The 14773-nt window shown below is 41.2% G+C and overlaps 1 protein-coding gene across 6 annotated transcripts in view; it reads left to right on the top strand.

The window, feature by feature from the left end:
- Positions 1-14773, top strand: part of QKI (QKI, KH domain containing RNA binding) — a 292754-nt gene that overhangs the window by 167410 nt on the left and 110571 nt on the right. The gene's annotated exons all lie outside the window — the stretch shown is intronic.

The raw sequence follows: 14773 nt of genomic DNA, 5'->3' as shown, positions 1-14773 counted from the left end.
TGATGCGGGCTCGGCATGTGAGCCCACATTTATCCCCGCACATGACAGGTGATCTAATCAGCCGACATGTGCCTCTAACAGCCACTGGTGGATTGCAGCCTTTAACCAGTTAAATCCCACTTTTAATCTTTAACAGTGGGATATAACACACGCTATCAGGGGGCGCATCATTCCCCTCTCCCATCCTGTGACGTGAGTGTGAGGCACAGACAGGTTGTCATGGCAGCCATTGGGGTCAGCTGGTGACCAGCATGTCTGTAATAACGCTCTTCCTCTGATTTTTGCTGTACAGTGCTGACGCACTGCTCTGTATAGCACAAGCAATCAGACGATTACTCCTTCAAGTCCCCTAGCGGGACTAGTAACAAAGAAAAGAGTTTTTAAAAATGATGGGGGGGGGAATCACATCCACCCCCCTTTTTGCACCTTTTGAAAATAAAACATTAAATAAAACAAAAATAAATAAAAATACACATTTGGTATTGCTGTGTTCAAAAATGTCTGATCTATCAAAATATAAAATAAATGAATCTGCTCGGTAAACTGCATAACCAGAAAAAAAAGCAAAATGCCAGCATTGCAGTTCAGACGCTGCAACAACATAAAGGATGTAATAACAGGCAACCAAATCCTCGTATATAGCCAAAAATATCAATAAAAATAAGCCCTCTCACAGCCCCCGATCCCGAAATTTGAAAACGTTTCGGCTCTCGGAAAGTCGTGACACAGCTTTTTTTTTCCAAATTTGATTTTTTTTTTTTTTTTTTACACGTAAGTAAAACAAAAACTATACATGTTGATATCTATGTAATGATACTGACCTGGAGAATCATACTGCCAGGTCAGATTTATGGTAAAATGAACGCTGTAAGGAAACCCAAATAACTATTGCAGAATTTCCCTTATTTTTTTTTTTATGTCGCCACACTTGGAATTTTTTTGCTGCTAATCATTACATCATATGATCAATTGAATGGTGACATTCAAAGGTACAACTAATCCCGCAAAAAACAAGCCCTCACACCGCTATATCAATGGGAAAATAAGTTATTGATCTTGGAATAAAGGGAGGAAAAACAGAAGCGGAAAAACGAAAAATAGCCTGCTCCTTAAGGAGTTAAAGCAACTTTATATAAATGCCATTATTTTTGGGTATAAAATCCGGATAACAGGTTCTCTTTAAAGCGAATCTGTCACTAGAAAATCCTTGTCCATCCAATGACTGTGTCCACTACTTATAATGCTACTTAGTGTTGGAATGGCCTAGACTCCCACTGTCCTTTTTTTTTTTTTTTTTTTTTTTTTAAATCCTTTAAAGGGAACCTGTCATCAGAAATTTTGCACTAAATCTAAAAGATTCCCTCTTTGCAGCTCCTGGGCTGCATTCTAGCAAGATTCCTGTAGTTCTTGTGCCCCCTTTCTGACCAAAATAAAGACTTTGTAAAGTGGTACTTTTTTATATTCAAATCTTGATAATGGTACACGGGGGCGGGCTCTCTGATGGCCGTTAGTCTGCCTCCTGTCGCTTTAGGCTGTCCCCCATCGCGCAATTTCAAAGAGGTGACGTGAGGTAAGCTGGCCAGCGCTTGCGCAGAACGGTGGAGGCGGTGGTGAAAGCGCGAGCATGAGATTATGGGCGGGTACTTGCTGATGAAAATCACAGCGCCGCCCATAATCTCACGCCTGCGCAACACGTCACCAGCGGTCACACTGTGCACATTGCACAGTTCAGTGAGAGTAGCACGGCACATGCGCGAGACCTCGGACGCACTGGGCGGCCTCCTGAGGTATGAAATTGCGTGATGGGGGACGGCCTAAAGCGGCAGGAGGCAGACTAACGGATGCAAGAGAGCCCGCCCCATGTACCATTATCAAGATTTGAATACAAAAAGGTACCACTTTATAAAGTCTTTATTTTGGTCAGAAAGGGGGCACAAGAACAACAGGAACCTTGCTAGAATGCAGCCCAGGAGCTGCAGAGGGGGAAGCTTTTAGGTTTAGTGCAACATTTCTGATGACAGGTTCCTTTTAACCCTGCCCCCAGCACTCTAACTGGCAGCAGAGACCTGTTTGTAGTCTTCGTAAATATACAATGTTCTACCAAATGTATAATGTACACGTGTGAAGCGCTGCACTCGGTGAGCCTGATTTAGTCCTTACTGACAGTGCTGCTTGGCCAACTCCATCTTACTGTAATGCTTTCTGCGGTCCATGTGCCTAAACTCAACAGGAGGGAGGACAGGGAGACGCTCAATCACGCTAGGTGGCTTTAAATGCAGTTTGCAACTTGAATACACTAGGACTCCTAAAAACAGCCAGTGTATATCTGCACTCCTAAAATGCTTAGAAGAAAGGATTATAGTCATTCTGGGAAGGATTTGCCAAGTACACAGTCCTTTTCAGGGCTAGGTGATGTGTATATAATATATACAGATTGTATTGCTAGATCTGTTGACAGATTCTCTATAAATATTATTACATTTTTTAAGTTTGCATGGCCAAAATTGGAAATGCTCTCTTAAAGGGGTTGTCTCACGAATAAAGTACATTTTAGTGAATACATCTTATTATAATAGTAATAATAATAGTAATAATATGTTCCAAAATTGGTTGTGTTAAAAAAAACGTTCCTGTGCTGGGATAATCTTAATGCCCCTGCTATGTACTGTGTAATGGCTGTGTCTGACCGTACAGGGACATGGTCTCATCATACCACATCTGCTGAGTCGGGGAGGAAGTGATGTATACAGACATTACAGCATGGGTCATAGCTGACTTTTTTTTTTTTTCCTGTGGTGTAAAACCTGTGAAATGTTTTACTTCTCAGAAAGCGTCAGCTGTGATCCCATGCTTTCCAGTTAAAACACTTTTTTGATTTCTCACTGGCCCAGGAGATTTAGTATGGTCAGACACAGCCATTACACAATACATAGCATGGACACATAGTGTGTCCACCCATATCCTGTCCACCGCCATTAACTTAAGAACGGCAGCAGCTGTAGGCATAGAAGTAGTGTCTAGGTATAGTAAAGTAGCCATGCGCTACGCAATGAAACCACCTATAGCGCCACCTGGTGGAAAACAACAAAGTTAGCATTTTTATCTCAAACGGAACGAGATAGAGAAAAAAAGTGAATGAAAAAAATTGAAGGGCATCATCAATTCAATATGAATCGACACCTTTCATACAGAAATGCTATGATATGAAACCCATTCCCCCCCCCCCCCAAAAACATTGAATGCTAGTCACGCATATGGCGCTCATTTAACTTTTATGCTCAAAGTGGCCACCGTCAGCTACAATGCACATCTGGACTCTGGACCGCATACTGTATCTTGCTGCACGTTGTGCAATATGGTAGGTGACACGTTTGCACAAGCATCTGTGATATGTCGTCGTAGGTCCTGCAATGTTGGTGGAGGGGTCGCATACACCTGCTGTTTGATGTGATCTCACAGAAAGAAGTCCAATGGGGTCAGGTCAGGTGAGCATCGAGGCCACTCCACACAGCCACCATACCCAATTGTAGAAAGGTCTCCATGAGGTATCGCTTCACGTCCGCAGCCTTGTGAGTTTTACAGATTCTAATCATGGCATTTCTGTATGCAAGGTGTCGATTCATATTGAATTGATGATGCCCTACAACTTTGTAATTCGCTTTTTTTCTCTATCTTGTTCTGTTTTCGAGATAAAAATGTTAACTCCGTTGCTTTCCACCAGGTGGCGCTATAGGTGGTTTCATTGCGTAGCGCATGAATACTTTACTATACCTAGACACCACTTCTATTCCTACAGCTGCTGCCGTTCTCAAGTTAATGGAGGTGTACAGGATATGGGTGGACACACTGTTTAAGATTCTCAGCATGGCAATTTTTTTTTTTTTTTCAATACATCCATTTGTAGAACTTATTCTAAGACCTGTTGATTAAAATGTACTTTGCTCCTGGAACAACCCTTTTAAAGGGAACCAATCACCAGGATTTTCGTGTATAAGCTAAAGCCAGTGCTATACTGGCACAATCAGGCTGATTCTATACACACCTGTAGTGGTCAGCTCTGATTTTTTTTGGTTTTGAAATCCAACAAAGTAAAGTTTATAAAATCAGCAGCTTGTTGAGTGACAGCAGCTGAGGATCAGATAATATCTGGTGGGTATTCATAGTTATCCCCTCCCCCTGTTAGAATTAGTATAAGTATTATACCATCGTCCTAGCAGGACCTGTGTGAGGTGATACCCATGTGACCTGGTATCCAGCTTTGTTGGCTAGGTCCCCGCCCCTTCTGGACATATGGGTTTGACCTCATCACAGGTCCTGCTAGGTCGATTGTATAATACGTATGCTAATTCTAACAGCGGGGATAACTATGCATATCCCCCCAGATATTATCTGATCCTCAGCTTCTGTCACTCAACAAGCTGATGATTTTATGAACTTTACTTTCTTGGATTTCAAAACATATATATCTGAGCTGACCACTACAGGTATGTAGAGAATCAGCCTGATAGTGCCAGTATAGCACTGGCTTTAGGTTATATGCGAAATCCTGGTTATTGGTGCGCATTAATGCTGCCCTGTTTTTATAATGGGTCTTCTCTGCAACAAGAACCTCTTGAATTTTACTATCCTTGGAAACCTGTGGTTTATTTTTCATTTTCATTTTCTTCTACAAAGAATAGTAAAATGATCATACAATTTGATGTTTTCTACACTTCTATTTATTTGTGTAGCCTTTAGTTACTTGTATGCATCCTCCCTTAATAAGGCATGCTGTACACCACTTTGCCCTCAAAGTCCCATTGTTCTGGCTCTCCATTTGTTTTTCTTTGCTGCGCTCATTCATAAGCGGAATCATTGAGTTAAGTAACTGCTGTATTACCGGAATGGAAAGGTCATTTTACGTGGCTAGCCACTACAAAGCAACTCACAAGTCAGATTTTATTGATTGTCCATTCAGCTTCTGTCTCTGTACGGGTATACCTTCCTGCAGCCTTTTGCAAACTAAACACCCTTTAAACAGCGGTGTGAAGGATGATAGAGAAATTCCAATGGGCCTAAAGCAAGCCGTTAAAGTAATGCTACATTTTTGAAGCAGCATGTTCAGGTTCACTGGATATATATCAGCTAACAGGAGCTCCAGGTGATATTTTTTCCTAGTGTGGTGTAAAGTGTCTCATTAGCCCCAGGCCTATCAACCAATTCTGTGTAATGTTTATGTAAGCAATTCTGTCTTCAGAAAGTGTACACTTGGCATAATGATTTTAACTGAGATTCTTAAGTCTTATGGCTACCTTTTCTGCCACTTTTTTCCTGACCTGATTTGACCAACTATGAACTACCTTAGGTTGGTCAGGGCTGAAAATATGACCCTTGAAATTGTTCCAGAAATGAAGTATTTCTCCCCATTATTGCAATTACATGTTTTGTTATACACATGATTATTTCCTTTGCATGTATTAGAACAACACAAAAAGTGCAAATTGGACATCATTTGACACACAACCCCAAAAATGTGCCAGATATTGTTGGCAGTTTTCCAAAATTGTGTATGTGATGCTCCATAAAATTCATCTGTGGCAAGAAAAGTTGGCAATATGAAAATCAGATCTAAAACCAGATAACATGGGGAGAAGGCTATTCAATCTTTGCATTGTCTATGTATGCCACAGTAAGCATGATGAATCGAGAAAATAACTTGAGAGCCAAAATTGTTGTATCTCAAGTTTACAAGTCCATCTCCAGAGATCCTTTGTAAATTGTGCGTAACATAATAAAGACTTTTTCCAACCCATGACACTGTAGATAATGTCCCTTGAGGTGGATGACAGAGCAAATTTGATGAAAAGTTGCAATGCAGGATAGTCCAGATGGTGGATAGGCTGCCCCAATTAAGTTCCAAAGAACTGCAAGCTGTCCTGCAGGCTCAGGGTGCGTCAGTGTCAGCGCGAACTATCCGTCGACATTTGAATGAAATGAATTGCTATGGAAGGAGACCCAGGTAACCTCCACTGCTGACAAAGAGACATAAAAAAGCTAGATTGCAGTTTGCTAAAATATAAGTGAGTAAGCCAAAATCCTTCGGCGAAAGTATCTTGTAGACAGATGAGACAAAGATATAGCTTTTTGGTAAATCACATCATTTTGTTTACCAAAACCAGAATGAGGCCTACAAAGAAATTAACACAATACCTACAGTCAAATATGGTGGCGGTTTAAATATGCTTTGGGGTTGTTTTGCTACCTCTGGCTCTGGGGGCCTTGACTGTGTCCAAGGCATCATGAAATCTACACATTACCAAAGGATTTTAGGTCACAATATAGTGCCCAAGTGGTCAGAAAGTTGAGTGTGTCCTAGGTGATGGGTCTCCCAACAGCACAATGGGCCCAAACATACTTGAAAAAGCACCAGGAAATGGATGGAAACAAAACGCTGGAGAGTTGTGAAGTGGCTTCAATGAGTCTGGATCTAAATCCCATTGAACCCTTTTTGAGCAGATCTTAAAATTACTGTTTGGAGAAGGCACCTTCAAACATGAGACCTGGAGCAGTTTGCAAAAGAAGAGCGGTCTAAAAGTCCAGCTGAGAGGTGTAAGAAGCTTGGTGATGGCTCTAGGAAGCGATTGATTGCAGTTATGCATTCCAAAGGATGTGCAACCAAATATTAAGTTGAGTGCCACCAAATTTGTCCAGCTCATTTTTGGGGTTTGTGTGAATTTGCCTTTTTTTTTTAATTTTTTTAGTTGTGTTCCAATACACACAGGAAATAAACGTGTGAATAACAATGTGTAAATTCATTAATTTTCTGGGAGAAAAACGTCATTTTCTGGATCAATTTCAAGGGTGTCCGCACCTTCGGCCATGACACTAATTCAAAATTTGTAGAAGGACATACTGCATTGACAGTGCATTTTTGATGAGGTGAAATTATGTAGGCACTGTGTAGCTATCATTTCAGCCATCCATCAGATATGTGCTCGTAATGTATACCTTCAATAGAAGACTTGCATGTAAGGTTTTAAAATGTGCTGTTCAAGGTAATTTGAAGAAACACCCAAGACGTGCGCAAGGTTAAGGACCCTAGATGCAGGGGTTGGCCAGGAAAACTTAATGCAGCAGATGATAGATGCATTGTGCGTACTTCTCTTTGAAATTGTAAGATGCCCAGCAGTGCCTTCACCTCAGAACTGGCAGCACCAGGTTGGACCCAGCTGTGTGCCTCTACTATTTGGAGAAGTCTGTCTTGAAGTAGTTTTCATGGAAGAATTGTGGCCAAAAACCAAACTTTCTACATTGAAACAAAGCCAAATGACTCAACTATGCCTGAAAACACAAACTGGGGTGCAACAAATAAAAAATGATTGCTGAACCGTGCAAAATGCAACAGTGAAGCATGATGGAGCTTTGTTGCAAATTTAGGGCTGCGTTTTCAGTAAATGGAGATGGGAATTTGGTCCGTATTAATGGTGATGCTGAGAAATACAGGCAGGCACTTATCCATAATGCAGTAGCATTGAGGAAGCGTGTGATTGGCTCCAAATGTATTCTTCAGCAGGACAACCCCAAAGATACATCCACTGTAAAGAAGAATAAAAAGTCCAGAGGGGATGTGGCCCCCAAAGAGTCACCATCGTCTGTGATTACATGAGGAGACAGAAGAATCTGCACAAGCCTCCATCTGCAGAAGATCTGTGGTTACTTCTCCTAGATGTTTGGAACATTCTCTGTGACGAGTTCCTTTGTAAACTGTGTACAAGTATGCCTAGAAGAAGAGAAGCCGTTTAGAAGACAAAGGGTGGTCACAATAAATATTTTGGTGTAGATTTTTCTTCGCTTCTTTCACTTTGCATTTCGTTAATGGATACATTTTCAGCACTTCGTTTTGGAATTCTTTTTTGCTTTCCCCCCAGTGCCTTATTATTATTTACCGTATTTTTCGGACTATAAGACGCACCGGACCATAAGACGCACCCTGGTTTTAGAGGAGGAAAATAGGAAAATTTAAAATTTTAAGCAAAAAATGTGGTCATGACACACTTATGAGGCGAGGATCTGCTGCTGACACTGTTATGGGGTAATGTTCTGCTCATATACTTCCCATGCTGCTCGTATACTCCCCATGCTGCTCGTATACTCCCCATGCTGCTCGTATACTCCCCATGCTGCTCGTATACTCCCCATGCTGCTCGTATACTCCCCATATCCTGCTCGTATACTCCCCATATCCTGCTCGTATACTCCCCATATCCTGCTCGTATACTCCCCATATCCTGCTCGTATACTCCCCATATCCTGCTCGTATACTCCCCATATCCTGCTCGTATACTCCCCATATCCTGCTCGTATACTCCCCATATCCTGCTCGTATACTCCCCATATCCTGCTCGTATACTCCCCATATCCTGCTCGTATACTCCCCATATCCTGCTCGTATACTCCCCATATCCTGCTCGTATACTCCCCATATCCTGCTCGTATACTCCCCATATCCTGCTCGTATACTCCCCATATCCTGGTGTATGGCCGCATCCTGTGGCACATAAAAAAATATAAACGTTCATACTCTCCTTACCTCACCTCACTCCCTGCAGCACCGCTCCTCTTACCGTCTGTCAGCGGCAGCACCGCTGAGTGGAGTCGTCCCCGTTCCCCTGCAGCATCGCGATGTCCTCCGGTGGTCTGTGCCGGCAGCTGCGTAAGGACCGCGCACAGCGATGACATCATCGCTGTGCGCGCCGCTAGTCTCCACGCAAGTCAGCTGACCGGCAGAGACAGGAGATCGCGATGCTGCAGGGGAACTGTGAGTAATGTGTACTGATTCACTGCCCCCCGCGCTGATAATGATGCGCGGGGAACAGTGAATACAGCCGCACATGATCACGGGTTCAGCGCTGAGAGATGGGCGGGAGGATCGGCGTGCATATTAAATGAGCGGGCCCACGTGCTACAGCCTGCTTGTGCTCCCGATGACCTGCTCCACCGCACCACCCTCATTCCCTGCAGCCACAGTCAGACCATAAGACGCACCCCCCACTTTCCCCCAACATTTGGAGTAAAAAAAGTGCGTCTTATGGTCCGAAAAATACGGTATATTTTTTTTTACAGACCACATTAGTCTGTTAACTTAATATTGATTTTTATTTCCTCCTAAATACGGTTGAAGGGGTTTTCATTTTAATAGCAGAGTGTCTTCTTTGCCCTTATGGAGAGTATGTAGACGTTTCAAATGACACACATTTTCATTCAGACGTATATTCAATCTCACAGGTTCTAATGCTATACTTTGTCCATAAGCCTAAGACGGTGACATCTGCTAAATTGTTTTTTCTTTTCAGCTTTTCTTTTTCAGAGTGTGAGAAAGAAAGGCAATTTCTTTTTCTATCCCAGCAAATATAGACATGACACTGTGGTATTTCACCGATAGTAGAAATGTGAAATTAGAGCTCACACACCTACAGATTAATGTATCAACACAGCGAGATTGAGCCGCTTCTTTGCAGGGCTGAAAGAGTATTCTTTGAAGAGATTTAGGCTGCAAAAATATCAAGTATAATGGTATAGTATATACAATGCCACGGCTGAAATTTACTTAAGATTGTTGGTGCAGAAGAGAGTGGCATGTGTACATTTCAGGGTACACGCACATGGCTGTCTCACTATTGGATTCCTAGGATGACATATCTTCATGGCACCACCGCCCCACATATGGCTGTATAGACCCTGTTTACACCATACAGCAGTCTGTATAGCTGTGATAGCCAGAACGTGATCCTCTATTTGAGGGGGTGGTGGATGAAGGACCCCTTCCACCCCTCCTTTCTTCAGCACAGACCTGCTTTCATTTGTGCCCTCGTGATCTGCATTGAGCATTACTTATCTTGATCCCCCTGTCCCGTCCTCTTCTCGTGGTGAAGGGTGATTAGCAGCTGAATGCTTTTCAGTTTGCTGTTTACTCTAAGCTGAAGCATATGATTTTCTGTCTAGGAGAGACGCAGCTAGAGTAGCAGGATCTAACGTTTGGGCATATTGTGTGCCTGCCAGCAATATGTATACGTGGGTGGAAAAGCATGAGTTTATACTTTGGCATTTTCTGCACTGTTGGACACTTCTACATTTAGACTGTCATCAGATCACTTTACTGGATTACATTAAATGTGGTGCAAGATCGTATCATTATTCATCAAGAATGTACTTAACTCTTGGGTTACCATAGTCCTTCCAACTGTACATCTACATCCTTCCCTTACGTTAAATCATCGCTAAAAACACATCCATTAGAATTCTTATGACCCCTCTAGAGTTGAAATGCCCCATGAAATTGATATTAGGCAGTTTTCAAATCATTTTTGTAATCTGGTTTCGTGAAAAATGTTGCACCAGCTGCCTTCTGTAGCCTCTGTGTGACAATGTGTATTGCTGCCTACAGAATGGGTTAACTGAGAATCTGTCAGTGAGCTCGTTCTGATGGTCTAAAGGGAAAGTTTGTAACGTTTCGATCTGTCCTTTATTTTTTCAGCTTCTCTCAGCTTCCTTATGACCACAAACATCATAGTCAAATGTGCAAGGAAGCAAAGCCTGTAAAACAAAATACTGCAAACTTTTACATTTCAATTAAATTGAATTTAAAAAAATTAACCCCAAATACATACATTTAAAAAAAAAAACACACACTGATCATATTAAAAATTGTCCCCAAATACATACGGTACATTAAAAAAAAAAAAAGAAACATCATATTAAAAATTGTCCCCAGAGGTGTCCAACCCCTCTGTAAAGGACTCTGGATTTTGTTTGCAAGTTTGAGGCAATTTCTACTCTTCTGGCCCTGAATGAGGTAGGTTGTTTGCACTTACACGCTCTATTCCGTCTAACCATCTGCACTTTGTAACCTTCCTGCAGACATTACAGATATTACAGACAGCTGCTGACAGTCTGTATGCGAGCCTCGTCATTCTTTCACAATGACAGATTTTGGACAAGCAAGGATTAATATATTGTATTTCAAAATACTGCATCATTTGTGTTTTGTTTTAGTTAAAGGGTGCCAGTCATGTCTCCAAATGCTATTAATTTGCAGGCTGATATAGTTACAATGTGTCAATCTACCCAAATGAAAGGAGGCTACTGTGAGAAAATTACTTTCTCCTCCCCAGAGCCTCCGGCTTTCAGTCAGAGACGTGAGCGAAGCGCCTTCAGTCTCTACCCAGTACACAGTGAGTGGTGGGCACCCAGACATTTTGACAGCTGACTCTAAACAGATGCACTGCACCACGAGCTGTCAAAGTGCCAGTGTCCCTTTAGCAGCAACTGACTTTGTACTGAGCGGTGACTGTAGCTGCTGCATGCATCCCTGTGACTGAAAGCCAGCAGCTCAACCTAAGCAAGAGAAGGGCACCACCCGGTGAGATCTCCTGGTATACAGACACAATGAAATGTAAAAAAGAAGAAAAAGGTATACCAAACAAGGGGATCACAGCACCATCAGTATGTATAGTAAGAGACTTTATTGCAAAAAAGTTAATCACACATCTCAACACTGGAAGTGAGGCACACAAGAAAACATAGTAACAACATTTAAAAAGCCAGAGGCATGGTAAACCAATCCCACTAGGAATCAATATAATTAATTCACAATATAAATCTATAATACAAAAACTCTCCTACAAACAAAGTAGATGTCTGGCCATACAGCTAGTATACAGTACTTATACAAGGCTATCAGACACACTGTTTGTGTGCAAATGAAAAAGTTTGGACTGACACTTTATTTCAGAAAAACACTGTTGAAGTACATAATCTATTATAACAAGCATGGCACAGTCAGACAACAAATATCAATCATATACACAGGGCTGTACAGTATAAACCCATAGTAGAGGTACTGGTAAAGTTTTAAATGTTTGGTATAGCAGCTGCAAGGATGAATAAAGTTCCTTTTCTCAATGTAGCCATGCTTCAAGGCAAATAGCACTATTGGAATACTGATAACTTGTGAATTAACCTTATTTATGTAGGTTAATATCTTTTGGGGATATTACATTTTCCCTTGAAAGGGGTCGTCCGAAGGCTGAAGACATTTCAATCTAAATCCCTATTTATATATTGCCCCAACTTAAATGTACTTTCTAACATGAATGTAATTTCCGCCTCTTCCCTGACTATTCTTTTTTCCCTAGCTCCTGTCTGATGACACGTTTGTTGGGAATGCCTCTCTTATACCTGCTTTCAAAGCAATATGACGGCTACATTTCTCCCTGTGATTTGGGGAAATATTGTAACCATGCTGGTATTGTTTTGGCACACCAAAATAAGTTCCCTTCCTTTTTTAACCCTCTTGGCGTGCAGCAGGACCTGTACAGTTACACGTCTGTTAGTCAACGTTCTGGCCTAAGGCTGCTTGTGCCTTTTTTTGCCTCCGGAGCAGGAATGTGAAGTGGGCGCGGGTTTTCTGGCTTTAAATAAAACAGGATATGTCTGCATTAGTTTTCGGAAGGAAATGAACTGTCTGGTATATTTTGGTGTATAATAGTCGCTCGTTTGTGTTCGTATGTATACCATAAAATAAGATTAGATGTTACCACACTATTATGCTATGGTAGCAAATCGAAAGAATTAGAATTTTATACTCTGTCATTTGCAAATTTACAAATGTAAAATATTTGGTCTTTCTACATACTGAAAGTATCATCATATGTTCTATGTATCTTGTGAAACGAATGCTCTGCACTGCCACACTAAGTCCAGAGCCTGGGAAATGGCCACTTAGCTTCCAGTTTTGTTACTTAAATGGCATTATGCTGAAAATGTACAAGATAGACCTCACCCTAACACAGCATGGATCAGGCTGAGATGCATCGGTGTCACAGCAGGGTAGCACTCTTGATTTATAGGACAACCTTATTTTGACCTTCGCTCATCTGTGTCTTTTCTGTTTTGCTGTTTAAGTATTGTAGCATAGAGAAATCTATGCATGCTGTGCAGATCTATAAATGTCTTCCTTTTCATACACAAAGAAATGATTAGAACACTAACAAGAAGAAAATGTACGCTAGCAGAGGACAGGGTTGTTTATTAGTTGCCCTTTAAGACTTAGTTCCCGTTCATCCATAAGTATTATAGTACAGTATATCGAAAGATATTACATATTTAAAGTAGATGGCAGGGAACAAATTTGATGCAATTTTAAATAATGTATTTCCACCGTTGACCAGATCCTACCTTTTCACGTTGGGTTTCTGCTCACTTGTTACAGAATAGTTCAGCGTGCTACACTGTACAATGTAAAAAGGACCATTAGAAGCTTAGCAGGGGAAAACTGAATCCTGCCCGTGATACCTGTGTACCTACAATTCTGTTGACAATTTGGGTTTTTTCAGCTTTCAATGGTTATTCCCACAATAGGAATATGTTTTACAAAGCACAGTATCTGTACGACTTTTGCTGATATACAGGCCCAACATAAGGTTTTTTTCTTATACATATATGTATTAGATTATCTCCTTCTATTTTGTACAATAGGCCTCACACAGCTGAATTGGTAGATTTATTCCTGTCTGCTAAAACTAATTTCCCAGAAGCACACTGCGTCTCCTCAGTGCTGCAGGCCCTTCCCCATGTTCTCTGGTGGGCTTCACAAAAGAGAATAAATCTCAACATGGGCAATTTTTGTGTTTTTTTTGAGGGATGAAGCGACCATTAATAGTTGAATGTAGTGACTGTGTGACCCATTATGTCAATTTTCATTAGTCTACAAACTCCACATTTCATTGGTGGTTCATGGCAACCTTCAGAGTATGGTCATGCATAGAATAGCTAAGCTGTGCAACATGGCTGTCATGGTAGTGATAATCTGGAGGCCTTTTTTTTGGGGGGGGGGGTTATACAATGTAGAGTGATCTGTTTTTGATTAATTGGATACAGACATTGGCAAATGCAGCAATGCTGTATTGATAGTGTGTATGGCTGGAAAATTTAAGGTTAAATGTTTGGATTTTGGAGATTTTTTTTTTTTTTTTAAATTTTCCCCTCCTCACTATTCACTAAAAGGATTGGCCAAAAGATGCAAAAAATGTGGTTCAGTAACTTGTGACGAGCAGGCGCACACTCTCATCCACACGGATTTCACTTTAAAATTGTATTCAATTTGTGTTTTCTTGTAGCCACAATAATGGACCATATAAAAAATGTGTGCATTTTGTAGTCTTTGGGAGAAATATTAAATGACGTTTTGACAAATGTCTGCGTTCTGTAAACTTCAGATTCTGTCAGGCCAGTTTAGAGATTAAAATCAGTTGCTTGCTTAGTACAAGCCCTATGAATGTGATATTTCCGAACCAGCTATCACACGACAACAAGGACACAGCTGTCTGACCTGTAGTGTAGAAAAAATGGCTTCAACTCTGCTCGGTTTTCACTCAGCTATGACTGTTGGGAGAAAGGTTTGCTCACTCATAAATACACTTGACCTTGAAGGTGCTGCTTGGTAATGTTGAGGAGACATAAAAATGTGCCACAAAGTATCAGCCTATGTGATCAATATCCTTAAATTATGGCAGAAAAAAAAAATTAATTTGATGGTGTGCAGCAAATCCTATCAATATGTATACATGTGTATAATATCTAAATCTATCCTAAATGGACTGCGGCCTCATATTCTGTCGTGCAGCACAAGGGTTCCTGTCCTCCGTTTCACAATCTCTGGCACATGGACAACACGACTAATATGTAGCATCGTATGTGTTCATCTGCATTTCTTGGAAACGATACATTATGATCT

This window comes from Anomaloglossus baeobatrachus, chromosome 3 (genome assembly GCF_048569485.1).
Source record: "Anomaloglossus baeobatrachus isolate aAnoBae1 chromosome 3, aAnoBae1.hap1, whole genome shotgun sequence".
Classification (NCBI taxonomy): Eukaryota; Metazoa; Chordata; class Amphibia; order Anura; family Aromobatidae; genus Anomaloglossus; species Anomaloglossus baeobatrachus.
Note: the sequence above shows the minus strand (reverse complement) of the source record. Positions and strands in the feature narration are given on the sequence as shown.